The sequence below is a fragment of the Triturus cristatus genome, chromosome 3_2 (assembly GCF_964204655.1).
Source record: "Triturus cristatus chromosome 3_2, aTriCri1.1, whole genome shotgun sequence".
Taxonomy (NCBI): Eukaryota; Metazoa; Chordata; class Amphibia; order Caudata; family Salamandridae; genus Triturus; species Triturus cristatus.
In genome coordinates, this window is record NC_140584.1 from 873311674 (window position 1) to 873331129 (window position 19456).

Consider the following 19456-nt stretch of genomic DNA (forward strand, 5'->3'; position numbering starts at 1 on the left):
GAAAAGGCGAGGCCTATTGCATTTTCAATGCTTGTTGTTATATATGTTTGAATCTGTTGCACAATCTCTAACCATCAGTTCTAGCAAATACAGACAGTCAGTGCCCAGTACTACCTACCGACAAGCTTATTGAAGTAATGCACAATGTGTACAGTGGGTAAACACGGACTGAAATGAAAAGCTGTGAACAATACTTGAAAAATACCACTGCTTAAAACCTCGAATAAGAATGAAAATGTTATTTATATAATTTGTAAGCAGATGTATATTAACAAATTTCAATAAACATCTATTTCCCCTCCAAAAAATGGTCAAGATACAAAAATACACAGAAGTTAGCTAGAGAAATACTTCACTATCCCAGGGTTCCCCTTGGAAACTGGGGGACCTGGGGATTGCCCACTTTGCCTTAGAACGTATGTTTCTTACGGACATATTTTGGTGTGACTTCAAAAACACGCCAAGTCTTCAGAAGATGGCAAATCAGAACACAACACAGCAACAACGTATAGCCCAAAGCAAGCAGCCGGTTACTTTCTATGAATTTGATATCAGTTGTACATTAATTGTGCTTCATGTATAAAAAAACGTGGCGCTGCACGTGAGAAGTGGCAAATGTGATGAACAGAAGAGACTTCCAACATTCAGAAAACATTGGCTGTAGGATATATTCAAAGAGAGACAATGTATCGAGCCAGGTGTGTCTGCAGTTCACACGTCCTGTATAAAAAGTCCAAACAATTGTATGCCTTCCGCAGTATATTTGGAAGGGTGAATATTAAAAACTTTTCGTGATATTTTTCTTTTTAAATAACTGGCAAGTAATGTCATGTATTTTATGATATCAGACAGTCCTGACTTTACAGGATGTTGCATTGTGGGACTTGTAGTTTTGCTCTACGGACGATCTAAAAATATCAGATCAGAACTGGCTGAAGGTGTCACACTTTCATGGAGCCTCCTGGAGCTGTGTTTTGAAATTTTACAAAGTGATCAAATCTATTCTGCAAACTGTCTCCTTGCTTCACCTACAGAAACTAGAGTAATCTTTGTTCATATATTTTGTGAGGGCTCATTTTTTTCACTCAAGCAAGCATTAATATTGGCACTCGTTCTGGCTTTTGAATAGTGAAAAGGTTCACACCAAGCTTAATTAATACAAAGCACAGGGGCAGTAGCAGAGCAAGCTTCCCCAACACAAAGAATGGTTAGAAGACAAACCGGATGTTCTCTATTTTTTTTAGAGCTTTTAGCTTAATTTCTTTACTATTGATTACACCTAATATTTATGCTTAATTTTATATGTATTTTTGTTTTTAATGTTATATTACGTTTTCTAATATTTACTTTACAATTTAAATAAAATGACTATAAATCACAAAGAAGAACAAGTGGCAGAAGCGGTCGCTCAAGTTTCTGCCACAGTGAATTGGCGCAATACAGGTAGCAACAGTGCATCGTTTTCTCTCTGACAGAACGGGTCTTTCATACAACAGGTACAGCCTGGTAGCAGTAGTGCAAGCGTCCTTCCTCACAGAAATGGTGCAGCTCCAGCAACAGCAGTGCAAGCTTATCCTCTCGCCGATTGAGCAACAGTGCAAGCTTCTCTTCCTTGCAGACCACGTACAGCATAACAACAGCAAAACAAGCGTCTCTCTTTCACACCAAAGGCAGCAGAGTGCAGGCTTCCCTTCCCTATATAACAGATACAGCCCAGCAGCAATAGTACAAGCTTCAATTAATCACAGAACAGCTTAGTCATTGGTGGCATGCAGGGTACATGTACAGATTTCTTCACCTGATGCTTAGTTCACTTTGGTGAGTGTATGAGTGAGTGCTGCTGCCACTCGTGTAATTCTGGTCAATAAACTTGTTGTGACACTCCGTCACACATTCCGTTTTCACTCACAGTGCTGTCAATGATGCTTCTATGAGATCTTGAAAGTCCTTCTGTGGTCACTGAGTCATTGTGTCACTGGAGTAATGCCTGACATTATCATATTATGAATTACCATGCTGCTCATGAATACAGCAGTCAATGTCTATAGCTCCTTTTGCTTCCATTTTCTTCTGTTTCTACCACTATCACATTGTACAAGTCCTATGGATGACACTCTAAGTTCTTGCATCACTCCATGTAACCTTTGCCAGGCTGACCGCTCCTTGCTTGACACATGAAATGATTTTATTCTCTGCTGGACTTGCTGGCAGTGCCACTGGCATTTGCTGTTCCTTCCTCTAGCTTGGTTAGAGCGGGCAGATATGCAGGTGAGATTTTTCTGCAAGGCTGCATTCCAACTGACCAGCCTGGAATGCTCACATACAAATATTCTTCTCAGGTAATGGTAAACTTTACCATGACAATATATGACAACATACCACATATTGTTCCCTTAATATAATATTTCTAATATTCCTAATACATAGTTTAAAAAAGGAAAACAAATAAGAAAAATACAGTAATCAAATGATAAAGGTTTGATAGAGATAAGATGGTAATTTCTAAACTTAAACTCTCCTTAAACTGGAGAGACAATGTTCCCCAAAATAACAAAATGGAGTACTCATAAAGATAAGCTCAAAGTCTCTGTTCTCTCACAATACTTGTATCTTCTACAACTTCACTTTTCACAGCACTCCCTACACTCCTCGATGAATCACGAATTACATCATACAATTCCTCATCTCCCATCAATATCACTCCAGAATACCCCTCACTCTATCTTTCACACACACCACCTCTCTGGAAAATGCCACATTCCTGAAATTCCACCTCTCTCCATTCTCAAGAAGAACAGAGAATTTACCAATATGTGTGATCCTAAAAGGGCCATTACATTTTGACAATCCACCACGTGTACGCCCTGACTTGATTTTAACTCAATCTCCTACATTTTACCTACTACACACCCTTCTATTAAAGAAATCAGAATGCCTTCCATCAGAAGAAACTCAATCCTTCAGCTATGCAGGGACTAACTTAGTCCCTCATGATTGTCCACGCATCTGTTGGAATGGACACTTCTGTGTGACACTATTCACAGTGGTGCGATACGCCCACATTATATCAGACACCATTTTTTTTAACATCACAGTCATTGGCCAATGCCGTCTGAATAGTCCCTTTGACTGATGTGTTAGCTCGCCCAGCTAAACCATTTCCTTAGAAATTGTACAGTGAGGTACGAATATGTCTAACCCCACAACACTTCAAAAATCTTGACATTTCATTGGAAGAGAGTTGGGTGCCATTATCTGTAATAAGAATGGAAGGCATTCCCTCCTCAGCAAACACAGCTTCCAAAACACATATGGTACTCCTGGTCGTTATCTTATTCAAAAACCTCACAACTAACCATTTAGAATGAACATCAACCCAGTGGTGTACGCAACTACATCAACCTTTACCAAGGCAAACTTCATCTCATGGCTCACGGTGGACAAAGGGCCATTGAAACCCCAACAGTGCCAAGACAACCCTGGATCCTCGATATGACCTGCAACCAATTTGTTACCAACTTACAACCTCTTCTCATTCTCTTTACAGACACTACACTGTTTAACCCACACGCTAACTTGGTTCTCCAAACCAGGCCGCCAGATTTCTCTTTTAAGTATCTTTTTTGTCATGGATTGCCTTGGATGGCCCTCATGGTCTATATTAAACAATTTGAATTTCATCCCAATGGGAGATACAAAAGGCTCACCCCACAAGACCACATTTTGTCCACAGACAACTCATCTAATACCTTGACAAATGGTCTCACTGACAAGGAAGTTACACTTTCCCTCAGAGAAATAGTTTGAATTATTTTTCATGACTTCTTTCAAGACAAGGTCAGAATCCTTGTCATGTTCCCACTCTTGACACATAAAAGTACCCAAACCACAATCCACTGCATCTTGCACAAAAGTGACAGCCCCTTCATTCTCACAGGTGCTCCCCGCAGGTCCATCCATTGACTCCCAATCTAAAGGCAATCATTTTATGCAATCAGCTTGAGAATTTCTCCAACCCTGAATAAACTCCAGCATATACCGATACTCTTGTACCCTGGCAGCCAACCTAGCTAATCTTGCCGATCCTTTGCCAGCGCCACCAGGCAACAAGATTCTCATCAAAGGTTTATGGTTTGTCCTATAAATGAATAAAGAGCCCCACAAGTATGCCTGAAAATATTTTGCTCTCCATGCTGCTGCTAAACTTCCCGTCCAGTGATGGAATTCTTTCTGTCAGACCGATTGAGAGAGCGATGCTACTGTTTTTTCCTTTTTGTAATGAATCAGAGACAGCACTGCCCCAATACCACGAGAACTGGCCTCCATTGAGAGAATCGACTTGAGTTTAGTATAAAACGGTACCAAAAATGGCAGCATCACAAATTTCATCTTTTAATTATTTTAAAGCACTTTTGTTGTTCCTTTTCCGACAAAAACCTGCTCCCTTTTCTTAACAATTTCCTTAACACCTCTGTCTTATCAGCAAATCCTTCCACGAAATTAGCATAGTACTGAATAAGTCTCATAAACGATTGTAACTGGTCCTTATCTGTTGGTGATGGTACAAGCTTAATGGCATCCAAAATGCTACGTTTAGGTTTCTAATCCTCTGCTGAAATGGTATACCCCAAATACTCTCTCTGTTCCATCAAAAATTTACATTTCTCTTGATTCAAGGATAGACCTGACTCCCCCAACTTATGCAAAACTTGCCTCAGCAGTCAGCACCAAATTTTGTCATTCAAGTGTTTCACCAAAATAGTAAAATATCCTCCTGGAAAAAGACAATATACCCCATATACTTAAAAACGTCAGTCATCATTATTTGGGCTACACTAGCGGCTGATGCCAAAAGGCATATGGGTGAAACGAAAAATGCCTTCCATTGTGATAAATGCCATTAGTGACTTTGATTCTTCATGCAAACAGATTTGATGGAACGCACTCTTCAAATCTAATTTCGAAAAATGTCTCCTAACTTTAAAAAATGACACCAATTCATTAATATTTGGCAGAGGAAGTGTATCAACTACAATTTTTTGTTTTAAAGACCTAAGGTCTAACCAGACACTTAACCGTCCATCTGCCTTCTGCGTGAGAACAACAGGTGAAATCAAAGCAGAAGCTTCTACTAGCTCAATGATACCGCCCTCCAGCAATTCATTTAACATGTTTCTTACTTCCTCTCGTACAACCGATGGAACTCTTCTCACTTTACGTTGTATCGGATCAGCATCATGTTTAAGTACAATTTTATATAATACCCTTTGAGGCATCCAAGTTTCTCATTAACCCCTTCAGTGCCCATGACGAGCTGGACTCGTCATGGGCCGCGGTGGCGCTGTGCCCATGACGAGTCCAGCTCGTCATAGACCCCGCCCGCTAATGCAACGGCCGGCACTGGGCGGGGAAAGGGGCGGGCACTGAAGGGGTTAAACACATCTCTTGCACATCTCAAAATATCCTTCACACTCAAGTCTTCCACAACCATCATCTGATTCATCCATCCTAATATAGGTTATCCATCCACAGATAGATCAACTCTACCTTCCTCTTCAAGTTTATCAAACCCAATTGAAGCCGGGATGTACCCCAAGAGATCTATGGTTTCACCTTAATGTCCACCAGGACATATATTCCTTGGTAATAAGATGACATTAGACCAATGAATTTCAAATATATCCTTCGAAATGATGGTGTACATTGATACTGAATCTACCATCAATTCTACCATTTGACCATTGACCAAAAACAATGCTTTCTGGAAAGACATCCTCCCCTTCTCACCACTCATCCTTTCCTGAGCACTTGTCTCATCCACACTCAATATCCTGTTGAGTAGGTCTACTCTGTCTCCATCACCACTCCAACTCAGCTTTTTATTGCCCTCCTTACATATACATGCAAAATGGCCTTTGTGGTCACACTTACTACAATATTTGTTGTACGCAAAGCAACGCTTGGACTCAAACCCATGATACAAACTACCACATGTTGTGCATTCCTTGGAGGTAAATCCGTTAGGAATATCTGATTTAACCAACCTGTTAGTGCATTTCACTACAACATTAACTTCCTGGTCAGAACTTTCTTTGACATTTCTTGCTTCCACAATGGTTACATCAATCCCCACCCTTTCTCTTTTACCAAATGCTTTCAAATAGTACTGTGACACCTCGATGAATTGATTAATATGTATGGCATCTCTGAGAGTGGGGTATTTAGCTGCCCACAAGCGTTATTGTATCTTTCTACCCTGACACTAAACTATGAGTTGATCACGAATAGGTTCATCAGTCATTACACACAGGGTCATTTTACTGCGAGTTCTGAGAGTCTGGCTACAAATTCATCTACAGACTCTTGCTCTTGTTCATTTTGTGGCTGGGTAGAAAATGTATATTGTGCCATGACTAAATTAACCCCTTTGGCAAATCTGGTACAAGTCTCTTCAACACCTCTATAAATTCGTCATCAAGGGGTTGACCATTTGGCCCCAAAGCCACAGGTATTTAAAAATGTGCTGACCCCCATTACCCAGGGCACTTAACAACAATTCTTTTATCCTAGCCAGGCGAAACGTCTGCCTACCCAACACTGCAATGTAATTTTCGAACATTCCTATCCAATCCACCCAGCCTATGGGTGGAGGGCCAGGTTGGGATAAAAATATAGGAGGAACGATTATATGACTGTGTGCATTCATATTGAATTAAATACTCCTCAAAATGCGGACAAAGGGAAAAACATGCCTTGGAAAATTAAAATATGGTGAGCGTATCACTGTTTACACGCCAAAATAATAATTCTAATTACATCCGAGGCAGGCAATTTACATGTAGTGTCCGAAAACCCATTCCAAGATGGCGGACTCATGTGATGACTTCGAATATCCACAGCACACAATGTTCAGCCACCGCATAAATGAGGCCTGATGTTTGATACTCCCAACAAGAATAAGCCCAATTGTCCAAACTAAGATGGCACTCAAGCACGATGACGTGAAGACCTGATGTCTGGTGCACCACGCAAGGCTATGGTCTGCTGCCCAAACAAACCTGGCGCTCATATGCGGTGATGTAATTATGCTGCACAGACACCTCACAATCATTACCTTATCAAATAATGCACAGAGATATGACCATGTGCTAGAGCTCGAGTACGGTAACTGTCCCAAAAACATGCCGAAAGGTAACAAAGCTCAATCCGGAAAAACAGTACCATGACCTGTTAAACTGTTCTGAACTGCCACAACTCTCAGTGTTATGCTTACTAAGCACAATGTTTCTCCAACTCTCCGAGTAGCCAGATCCTTAATATACTCCTCCGGCATTGACCACCTCATGGGTTGAGTGACATTCTGATCTTAACATCCCATTCTCGTTGCCAAAATCTGTAGTAAAGGAGTGGGTCCAACACAGTAGTCTTCCTATAATAAAAAGGTTTTATTGTACCACACAGCCCAAATCTGATCATCCCAAGAAGGCCAGGCTCCAACTGACCAGTCCGAAATGCTCACATCCAAATATTCTCTACATGGAATGATAAGCTTCACCAAGACAACATAACACAGCTCATCCTCAGGTACAGGAGTGGGATTTACTTCAGCAGCCTCAGTGCCTGTGTCACAAACATTAGAGTATGTCTTTGGTTGGTGGCACCACTAACAGAAGCAGGGCTCTGATCTTGGCTACGCTTTCAATCCCAGAATTTGGATGAACATGCAAGTTGAAGTTTGACAGTTTCCCCTGAATTGACAAACTATGTAAAGTGATACCCCATCCCAGTTTGCTGGCATCTGTTGTCATTATCTTTGAAGATGTTAGAAGGAATTGCCCTCCTTTAATCGCCAGTCCAAGTTCTGAAGTCTATCTTTTAGGTTGTCATCGCCTCTGTTAGGAGAATAGGAGAGTTGGGATCTTTTTTACAATCTGAGCCATTTCTGAACCTCTTTCCAGACAGAATAATTTTTTAATTAAATCCTAAATTAATCCCATTGGTTCCTTCTGTATATCACCAATCAAGAGAGGTGGTTCTACCAGTGTTATTTCCTAATCCACACCCTGAGAAAGATAGGTTTCTACACCTATTGAATGTACAAAGGAATATTTTGATTTATCCAGTAAGGGCATATTCTTTTCGTAAAGTAGATAGCCATTTTTTTTAATAACATTTGACCCAGTCATCACCACATATATTTATGAACCATCATAAGCTGGAATTGGGAGGCAATAGTTCAGCACATTTTGCTCCATCTGTGTTGAAGGCAAGTAATGATATTTAATATGCTAATTAACACATACGTTATACATGTATTTTGGTCGAAAAGATATTAAAAGATTATTAAACCTTGATTTCTTGGCATAGACATTTTCACATGAATCGCGATAACTTGTTTTTTTAAAGTGATGAAGCCAATCTAGACTTTGGTATTAGCTCATTGAGTTATGACTGTGGTGAGAAAGATGGAAGAGGATGTAATGCTCCTGTTACTTACCAGTATTCTCCATAACTCCGCGTACAGGTCTTCTTCATCTTCAGTCAAGGTTTACCATCCTACCAGCCTATTCTGGTTCGGTTTTATACAGCTGGGGGCTTGGTATTAAACCAAGATGTGTAAAGAGGTCATCTTCCATTTATGTTAATAATGAGGAAGAGGAAGTTGGCTGTCTTGGAGGGATGGGAAACTAGAACATTCAGTTTTATTTTGCTAGTAAAGTTTTGTCCACAGAAGCTATCGCACATTGAATTATTAATGTGGAGGGGAAGAATTGGACTCAGAGTAATGAAGATTACCAGTAAATAACCAGGGCATTGTTGCTTCTCCCGCCAGTACTGCGTCTATTTCCACACTTTGCGACACTCCTGGTTTAGGTGGAAGAATTAAATGTTTTCAGCAACAAATTACTTTTTTTAGCTTTCTAGTTGCGGGACTCTACAACGTTAAGGGCAAAATTAAATTAGTCAGATTTTGGTCTAAATCTCTCTTACGTGTTTCCAATTATTGTCATGTATGTATTTCCCGCTTCCTGACGTTCTTAAGAACTCTACAAACTCCAAACACAGACTCATGAACACTCTCCTTATCATCCAATGCAAGTTAATTCTTCATCACTCACAATTGATAGTTTGTCTTTACCTCAGCATTCTCTCCGAAATACCTAGTACCTCACCTCTCCCATTTTTGCATCCTGTATTGGACCTATGCCCCTCGTCCATGACGGATTCATTACAAAATGAGGTGATATCACCTCATGACAGGAACAAACAACAGGAGGATCCTTTAAGACTGGCCCTACCCACCCAACCTAGGTGCCATAAAGCGGGCTGGCACTACTGACTCCTATTTTTTAGGTCGAGCCTAGAGCAGAGCGCATGCGCTGCTCTAGGATAACGACCTCTTGGAATCACTCTGGACTTTTCACACGCTCGTGCGTGTGTTTTTTTTCCGGCTTTATTTTTATTGGGCTTTGCGTGCACCTTTCCAAAAAGACAGGAAAAGACAGCATACAATTGGGCAAAGGCGGGTGCATGTCCCACCTTTCCCAGTAAATGTATCCGCTCACGGCCTAAGGCTTGCGGTTACGAGCAGGGGCGAAATCTGTTCGGGATCATGTTTCTTATTAGCGTGTTCACTGGTTTGTTTTTCTCTAGGCGTGAGCTGTTGTATGTTTGTTTATATCTGCTCACTTCCTCTCTCTTTGGTCGTAAAACTGTGTACGTGATTTTGCTTAAAACATGTGTGCTTTGTTTCAGCTCAGCAGACATTATGCATTCTCTTAGCTGCGTCTTGCTCTTTCCTCTGTTTATTTAACTAAGGGCGGATCGGAGTAATGGTTTCAAAGTGCGTGGCTTGTATATGTGACACTGATAGTCTGTGCTGCTTGCTGCCACGGGTATATCGCTGCACTGCCACTAACACCAGGCCTACTTGGCTTCAATCAATCAATCAATCAGGTCATTTGTAAAGCGCACTACACGCCCGGGCGGGTTTCAAGGCGCTGGGGGGGCGGGGGGGGGGGGAGGGAGGGCAGGAAGTTACTGAGTTACTGGTCGGAGAGCCAGGTCTTGAGTTGTCTCCTGAAGGTCAGCAGGTCTTCGGTTTGGCGTAGGTGGATGGGGAGGGTGTTCCAGGTCTTGGCGGCGTGATGGGAGACATTCCTTCTCCTTCCTTTCTGCTGAGTTAGAATTTTTTTAGTTGATTTTAAAAGCGAAATCAAGAAGTCGTCATATCTATGTCTGCTTATGAGAGGGCATGGCCTCCTAGTCCGATTCCAAGTACCCTGTGACCTTTAACCCAGACAGCGGGTAGCAAGGACGCTAATAGCCCATACGCAGGGAAAGCCCGTTGGATAGTAAAGGACAGAAAGAATCTGGGTGACCTGCCACCTCACGCTCTGGGGGCACAGCGCCACTGCAAACAGCAGCTGCACTGCTGACAGTAGTCTAGCGCCTTTACACCACGTGGTACATCTGGCGTGCCCTCAAATCGGAACCCTCTTTCTGCTTGCAATTTGATGTTAGTGTTACAGACTGTTGTATTCATCTTGGGCAACAGTAAACACAAATTTCAGCAGCATTTCAGCCCAAAACGTTATATCCTAGGTGACGGGGTGTCACATCTTTTTCTCAACATTTGTACAGCAAACTGCTATCATTCTTACTCTCAGGGATGGGTGCCAACATGAATGTGGGGCAGGCACCAAGAGGAGTCAAGTTGCCCACTCATTGGCAATGTGTGGCTAAACGGCTAGAGCAGCCGACTTTTAAGCTGGGGGACCAGGTTCGAGTCTGGCTGGAGACTCAAAACATCCCGTGATTCTGGACAAATAACTTAATCTCCCCGTGCCTAAAAATGAATGCGTCCATCTGTAATGCATCTGGTGCTCATGTAAAGCGCTCTGATACCTTCGTGTCGAGTTCGCGCTTTATAAAACTGCTAAAAAATGTCTGCAGTGCGCTGCACAGTCATAGTTGGCGCTGCACAGCTGCTGGGTGGAATATATTAGTTTAGCGCATTATCTGTATTAATGTAACGCAAAATCACTTGCTGTTTATTGCATTCTGTTCTGTTGCCCGGCCAACATAGGCTGCCTCGTTGAGCCGCATTATTACCAATTACGCAGCTGCATGTGGTGTTGTGTGGTTGGTGACATGACATGTTTAATCGCCTTGCTTTAAATGGTTTGTGGGGGGTCTGTGGGTGTGCTGTTGATGGTAAAAAGGCAAGGGGCAATTGGTGTTTAAAGGAGCAGTAGCTACGTCAGCCCATTACAGGGTTCGGGAACTTGGACTAAAAAAACATTACTTACTTCATCGCCAGCACCTCAAGTGAATAAATCTTTGCCATGCCGCCTGTGAGGGGGCCATGAGAATTGAATTGTTTATTAAACTGCGGCCTTTTACTCCCAACACAGTATATATTAGTTTTGTTAAAGGTATGATCAGGGTCTGGGTGTTAAACTGGTACTTAGTAGGTGCAACCTACGTCCAGACAGCGTTAACAAGTGTAAAAAAAAAAGACAGAAAAATGAACTAATCCTATAAGACAATGTGCTGGATGATGCCACATTATTTGCGATTTCTTGCCACTTAATTTAGTCAACCCTGCCGCATAATTTGGCCGAACCCTGCCGCACAGTTCCAGGGGGCCTGAATATGATGGTTTGGCACACACCTAAATCAGAAGCTGAACCGAGTGTGTTCCACTAGTGACTTGTCAGCTCATTAAGAATTGGGGGAAGCTCTTGACAGGTCCCTTGTGGGGGATTCTTCTAGAATACTTCACATATTCCGGCTGGTGTACTTACAGTATGATTTGTTGCCACCATTTGCACACGCCTGCATTTTACCACATGAGTGGAAGATATTTTTTTAACAGACATGTACACTGGTCGAACTGCATAGACTGATAGTCTGCACTGACTTCTGCACCCCAGTGTTACCACGGTACATTACAAAACATGTTTCTGTCCATGAAACTCAGGGATCTCGTCCTTAAACATCATAGGGCGTAAAATTGTGTGGCCGGATTATTAACAGGATAAACACTTATAAGGTCCCGGAGGCGAGACCTATTGGCTATGTCAATGCTTGTTTTTGTTTCCTGTGACTAGGACAAGGATGGGGGAGGGGTCCCTGCCGGGCTTTGACTCGCTTTGGGTTTTGCTCTGGGTTCTGCCACTTATCTTGCAGGGTGGCAGCCTCCAACATGGGAGCAGCCTTCAGGAGGAGGAATGTCTGCTGCTTCCCTCCTTCTGCAGCAGAGTAGGTCTGTCTCCTTCCAGATTTTGGTAGGCCAGGAGACATTGGTGTTTGATTTTGTGCTCCCTTCCGCAGACCGCTTGAGCAGAGGAAGCGTCTGCTGCCTGCGCATGCACAATGAGTGGTCTCACATATGCACAATGGAAGAGGCGCAAGAAGAAGCGTGCCTTTCTTAAATATGTAAGGATCCAAGTAAGCCTTTCTTTATTTATGATGAGGTGTTTCCTAGGCTATTATTGTTTTGAGGTTGTTTTTGTTGGCAGCATTTACTGAAATATTTTATTATGGGCTAGCATCTGGCTAAGAGTAGGGACAATTACCCTTTGCCTTTTGTTTCATCTTTTTCTTCAGATCACTGTCCTTACACTAAACCCAGGAGGAAGGACAGGGAGGAGGAGGAGGAAGAAAAATCCTGGGCTTGTATTAGAGACGTTGGCAGCCTTTAACACAAAAAGAGGGGCCAGAAGGATCTTCTGGCTCAGGGGTTCGGACAGCCTAAATGAAGCTCCAATTTCCTCTGATTTAAAGAGCAAATACATTTCAAAAGAAATGTTATGAGATGCATTGGCCCTTATTAGGGAGAAAGTGGGTTTTCCTCCTGTAGAGAAGCCGGGAACTCTTTGATGAGACTCTTCTAAGGCAAAGTCAGAAGACCTGTAATGTGGACTTGCCAATCCATCAATTTGTTATGGATGTGATTAAGCAGGAATGGAATGATCCTGGCAGGATTGTGTTACCAAGCTTGTTGTCTAAACTTTATCCTCTTGAGAATAGGGGCATTATTTTGTCAGACAATATTCATGTAGATTCAGTAGTGGCAACCCTTGTAGGCCTCTCCTCTAGGGCAGAGGAGAATATCTTGAAGGACTCATCTGACAAAAAGGTGGATTCTGCCTGAAGAATTTTTCAGGATCTCATGTGGCAATGAGGGTTGGTATTTATGATGCTTAAACAGCACACTCATCTCAGATTTTGAGAGTTTGTTTGATCCAATCTAGAATGATACAGATTGCCTTCCTTTGCTGGAGGACATGGAATGTCAGATTGAGTTTCTTTCGGATATTACACCTGCCATAGACAATATTGGCCGCTCTTGCTGGAGGAGCATCCATAGTAGCGAGAAGGAATCTGTATTTAAAAGACTGGAACACTAATGCAGCACAGAGAGTTTCCATACTCATAATGCCTTCCAAGGGGTTACAGATTATTTGGTATTGATATTAGAGGATGCACTACATTGAATCTTTAAAGAAAGGAAGCAATTTTTTCATCAACCTTCTATAAGGTAACAAAATCAGTGTCAACCTTCTAAATTTCTTGGTGAGGCTAGGTGCCAGCCAAGATGGCTGTTTAGAATGGAGTTCTCTTTCCCATACTCCAACTTTTCAAATAAACACACTCACATGAGCTTGGGGCACCCCTCGTAGAGTGACCATGAGCAGCATACGCCTCATAGCCCCTGAAACGAAGCCTTCAGGGGACTGGTCCTCGGCACTTGTTTCGGCACTGTAGCTCCATTCCTGTGGCCCATGCACCCAATTCGTCACCTGCACCGCTGCATGATACTGAGCGTCCAATAGGGTTCCATTTGCAGGGGGACAGTTCCTGACCCTGGATCTGGGGCAGGGGGTGAATTGCTAGGCTTCCCCGGAGTCATCTGTTGACTGACAAGGAGGCCATTGATTGAGGGATAGCCCACATGAAGCCCAAAACCTACCAAATACTACTGCCGCCTGCTATAACTGCTGGCACGCGGATTCAGTCTTGCTCCTACCGTGAGATCCTGGAAAAGTTTTCTTTCACCATGGAAGAACCTCTTATCCTATAGACATCTTTAATGGGCCCCTACTATGACATTAAATACTACTGAGGTGGAGCCACACTGGGAACCTCTGATGAGACTCTTCTAAATATCATGGAAGCTTGTATCTAAACATAAAAGAAGGTCGTACTTCACAAACATTTCAGCAGCACTAGACAATACCTTTGTTGCTTTGTCTTTGCTGGCATTCTGACTTGAAAGGGTGTGCAGGTAACCCTTCTAATGACCACACTGCCGACCTGATACTTACAAGAGGATACTGCCTGCATTTTGGACTGCATACTTCGCTCTTGGTATCTGCTTGCTGCGCAACTGCTGGTACACTATCTTCAAGGTATACCTACTGACTTGGTGCAATCAGACCCTAGACAAAGCAAACTGCTTTTTGAACAAAGGCTAAACAGGGTTCCGTTCCAGACCAGCCTCCCACGTACTCACACCCCCATCTGAGGTACCCCCAGATAGTGATGCAGATATAAAAACAATCATCTTAGAGATTAAATCTAATCTTAAGAAGATAGACTCTAAAATAGATCATTTGAATGTGCAAAGGATAAACAAGGCGATTGTCTTAACGCAGCCAAAACTGGGATCTCGACTTTGGAGGATGAGACCCCCATCACCAAAGCTACTGTTCACCATTTGGAGTAAGATCTTGCAAAGTTGATGGCCAAAAATGACAACCTGGAATCATCTTCACACAGAAAAAATATCTGTATTTTTGACCTTCTGGAGACCACCGCTATGGACAAATCTGAACCTTTCATCAAATCCCTGTTGGTTGAACTTTTGTGCAGAAGTAAATTCTCTGAGTTCCTGGTGGTTGAGAAAGCTCATAGATCTCTTTGTCCCCGACCACCGACTGGAGCCCATCCTCGTCTAATCATTGCAGGACTACTGAACTACTGCAACCGCAAAGCTGCACTACGGCTGGTGCAAGAAAAAGGCCCCGTGACCCATCAAGGTACAAACATTTCCCTTTATCAGGCTCTTATGGTGGCTGTGAAAAAGGCCTGCAAAGCATTAGTTGAGACAAAGAAGATGCTACAAGCTAAAAATATCCATTATGCCATGCTTTACCCATCTCAGCTTCTAATACGACCGAGTGCTCGTGTACAGAGAGAGGCATTGAAAGATCTACTTTGAGGGACAAACCTAGCCCTACTACCGAGGGCCGGCTCTCTGCCACTAACACAAGACTGAGCCCTAACCAAGATGATGACTGTAATGACTTGAGATGAAACTGGCCTAAATGTATCCTGTTATATTACTTGGCAAGACTGCCTCTCTTTTCTAGGGTCACTCTTTACATTTGATGACTGTGTAGTTCCTGAACACCAATTTTAACTATTCTCATACGATATGTCTATGGCTGGCTCTGACATTCCTGCTACTACTACCGATTAATTTGAGTGATGTAAGAATAGCCAGATATGGCACGGGGGATGGTCGCTAATAGTCTTCTTTTGAGAATTGTGCTTAATGTTTCGATTTTGGGATGTTTGTGAGTCAATTGGACATACACTGGAAGTTGGGGTATTCAGGGAGTAAGGGGAGAAAGAGGGAATGGGGCATTTCTGTTCTTTCTTCGTAGAGGAATGTATGCTACAATTTGTACTATGAAAGAGACAAACAGGCAAAACCTGTTTATCATTGCCTTAAGAGCTATAGATGGGCAAGATTAATAAAATTACAAGGAATTTAAGTGGTCTGGTAAACCCTAAAAAGAAGCGCATTGTTCTAGCTTATAAGTATGGCACAACATTGAAACTGGGTTCCCGCAAGAGACACACCTGGGGTCAACTGATATAAATGCGTTTGTCTCATCTTGGGGGCAGACTAACTGTTTTTGTCTCCCACCGCACTTAGTCTAGGGGTGTTGCTATAATAATTAAGAAATCCTTTGGCTTTCCACTGCTATTCCTCCACAGAAAAATTGAAGGATTCACTGAAAAAAGCAAAGGTTACAGGGACAGTGTTGCGGTCTGAGCGTGTTTCTTGTCCTTACCTGCTCTTTTGTGTCTCTTGAATGGGGTCGGCTTTTATCTTTCTGTTTTCTTGCTCTCATTTCAGTGGGTGGGTTTGCGGGCGGTGGCTTCCATCCTTGATTTCCCTCCCGTGTGCTGCGATTCCTTCCTCTCTGCGCAGCCACGGGTAGTCTGCTGGGGCGTATGTAAGGGCCGCCTCCTCTCTCCTCCTCGCTTGGGTTCATTTCCGGTTTTGGCCCCCGGAAGCACTCTAGCTGTCGGCGTCTTGGCTTTTTGCTGCTGGGATCGTGTTTCTTCTGCCTTTGAGGAGTCCGCGTTGGCTACTTTGTTGCAGAACTCCAGTCTGTTCCGACCGGAGCAGACACACATTTATACTCCCTCCTGTTGTTTTTTTCCCCGAGGACGCCAGTCATGCGGCTAGTCAGCGAGGATTCCGTTACTCTTTGCAGGGTTGTGGCAAGTCTTTTCCCAGTGCACTGGAGAATTTTAGTAGTCTATGAACTTTCGTGTTTTCCCCTGGGTAAACCCTTCTCCCTCCCCCCTTACTTGTCAATGCAAAGCGGGTTTTCTTTTAACGTTGAGCGTTTTTTCCCCGCATATACTGGAGTACCTTGTTTCTGTTGGACGTTACGTGGAATAAACAGTATGGGATTCCCTCACTCCTTTTTTGGACTGCATATCGGCTCCTGCTTAAAAGTATAAGGAGGCCCTTACTGACTAAGGGGGGAGTGGGAAAAGCAGGGGTGTTTACAGTTGTCGTACATTGCTATTGCTATTCTTTGGGTTATCCTGTGCTTATCTGTTCTGTTCTTTTCTGCTCTTCTGCAGTATGTTCCTGTTGCCGAGTGATGGTATGCCTGCAGTCCAGAGGGTAGTTGTTTGACCTTCCACATCCCTCCTTGTCCCTTCTCATCTATTCCTTCCGGTTTTCCCCCTTGGTGCGTTGTCCGCTGGTGTTTTATTTCTATTTAGCACAAAGGGTCAAGGCATTGGGAAAAGGGGTGAATGGGACTATCTTCGCTCCTGTAGTACCTGTGGTTCAGGTGAGTGGGGCTGGAATAGACGGACATTATAGTTAGGAAGTAGAATTAAATAAACCTTATTATTTCATTTAAAAAAACAAAGGTTACAGGGATGTTATAGTTAGGTTCATATTTTCACACACAAAACCATAGAAATTCAGCAGTTATAGTTACAGTTATCTCAAGTAATTATAACTCGTGCCCTAAGATAACTATAACTCGCGTCTCTGTCATGCACAGTTTTCTCATCAATAATTTCACTGGCAAATGTTGCAGTGATATTATCAATAATGTCATAGAAGATGTCTTGAGTAATGTAATATGTGGGGTAATTAGTAATGTATGGTGAGGCTGCGAGTTATAGTTACCTTAGGGCACAAGTTATGCTTGCTTAAGATAACTATAACTGCTGAATTTTTATGATTTTGTATATGTAAAATCTGAACCTTACTATAACGTCCCTGTAACCTCAGTTTTTTTAGTGAATTTTTAAGATTTTTTAATTCTATTTCCTAACTATACTATCCCTTTAACTTTTGTTTTTTCAGTGAATTTCTACTTTCTTAATGCTATTTCCTAACTATAATGTTCCTGTAACCTGGGTGTGTGAGAGGGTGCGTGAGTGGTTGTGTGGGTGTGTAAGTGGGTGTGTAAGTGTGCGGTGGGCTTGTCAGTGTTTGTGACTGACTGTTTGGGTCTGTGAGTGGGTGTATGGGTGTGAACGTGGGTGTGTGCATGCTCTGGTCTGTGAGTAGTTCTCTGATCTCTGAGTGGGTGTGTGAGTGGCTGTATGAGTATGTAAATTGGTGTGTGAGTGGTTTTCTGTATCTCTGAGTCGGTGTGAGTGGCTATACAGGTGTGTGAGTGGGTGTGCATGTCGGTGTGTGAGTGGGTATGTGAGTTAACCGGTCTCAATAATATAGGAAAACTGACTGCTTGATATGATCTTCGGACAGTCTGGAAGCGGGAAGAAGATGACTACTGTGACTCTGAGTAGATGGATTAAATCCACTATCTTGTTGACTTTGCAAGAAAAGACAGGCAGTGAAGCGAACGTTTTATTGATTTAGACCCCTACCAGGATCAACAATATAAAGCAATGTTACCGCAATCATGCCATAAAATATTTATCGCACATATCCTCGATATTAAAACAAATTTAAACAAGTTTAAAAAAATGTAAATACATACATATTCATTTGGTGGAAACATTATAAGGTTAATCATTTCATCAGCTCTTATTAAGTTGAATCTAACAAATAAAGAGATTAAATATTGACAACATGCTACAGAAACTGCCAGACAGATGTAGAGAGCATGTCTTAAGCCTTAGATCCCTCTGTGACACAGTTCACACAGGCCATAAGTATTATTTCGATGGCTTTTATAGACGTTAAGTGGTAGAGCTCCCAGCCTGAGTAGCAATATTACATGCCTAACCCTATGGTCTAAGGCAGTGCTTAATTTGTAAACAAATAAGTGCCAGTGCTCTCGTCAGCAGGTCACTGCAGCTTGCACCACACAATGCCCCTGCCATGCTGCCAATGATAGTACCAACACAACTATTAAGCATCACACCCCTACAAGCGTGGCAATTTGGATTACTACAGGCCCCCAAAGCTATAAGAATGGCTGGGCGGCAGGTGGTAGTAATGTTTAATGTATATTGAATTTGTAATTGACTGTTGTTGTGGTTATCTCTATATTTTCCAGACAGCACCACCTTCTGGCAGGCAATCACAGCTCCAGTGTTGACAATTAAGTGCCGGTGCCGAGCACCAGAAACCACAGGCTCAAATTAAGTACTTGTCTAAGGTGTATGACAAATATTTTTTAGGATGTTTGTCATCTGAAATAGCCAGTAATTACTTGTGTAATGTGAGATTCATGCAGTGATTACTGCCCCTTTGGTGACTGAGGGCCTGATTTAGATCTTGGCAGAACTCCTGTCGTCCCATTGTGGCAGCGGTTACAAGTATTTAATTGAGCTGACAGAGTCCCGCCCACCGTATTGAGATGTGGGCTGGCTGAACCGCCGTCCGCATCAACAGACTATTTACAGTCGAGTAAGCGGTACACCTCCGTCGTCGTGGCGGACTCCTCTGCTGGCTAACAGTACTCCATCGCTGTCAGGCCTGCGGGTTTGCGCCAAGTCTATTTAGATGTCCCTGTTGTGCTAGCGATGTCCTAGCGGCGGATTCCTGATGGAGTGAGTCCCTGGTGCAGTTGAGACTCGTAAGTACTACTTATTGATGTGTCAATACACATATATGTTGTGTTTGATTCTAAAATATATGTATGTAATGTGTTATGCCCGTTTTTTTAAATATTGCATTGTAAACAAACAACACACACACACT

The 19456-nt window shown here is 42.6% G+C and overlaps 1 protein-coding gene across 1 annotated transcript in view; it reads right to left on the reverse strand.

Annotated features, from left to right (window-relative positions):
• The window catches only part of EFCAB5 (EF-hand calcium binding domain 5), a 592664-nt gene extending 576445 nt beyond the window's left edge, over positions 1 to 16219 (reverse strand). Inside the window, exon 1 of the mRNA XM_085649237.1 lies at positions 16095 to 16219. The gene's annotated coding sequence lies outside the window, so the exon portion shown is untranslated. The remainder of the gene's footprint in view (positions 1 to 16094) is intronic.
• Positions 16220 to 19456: the final 3237 nt, after the last annotated feature.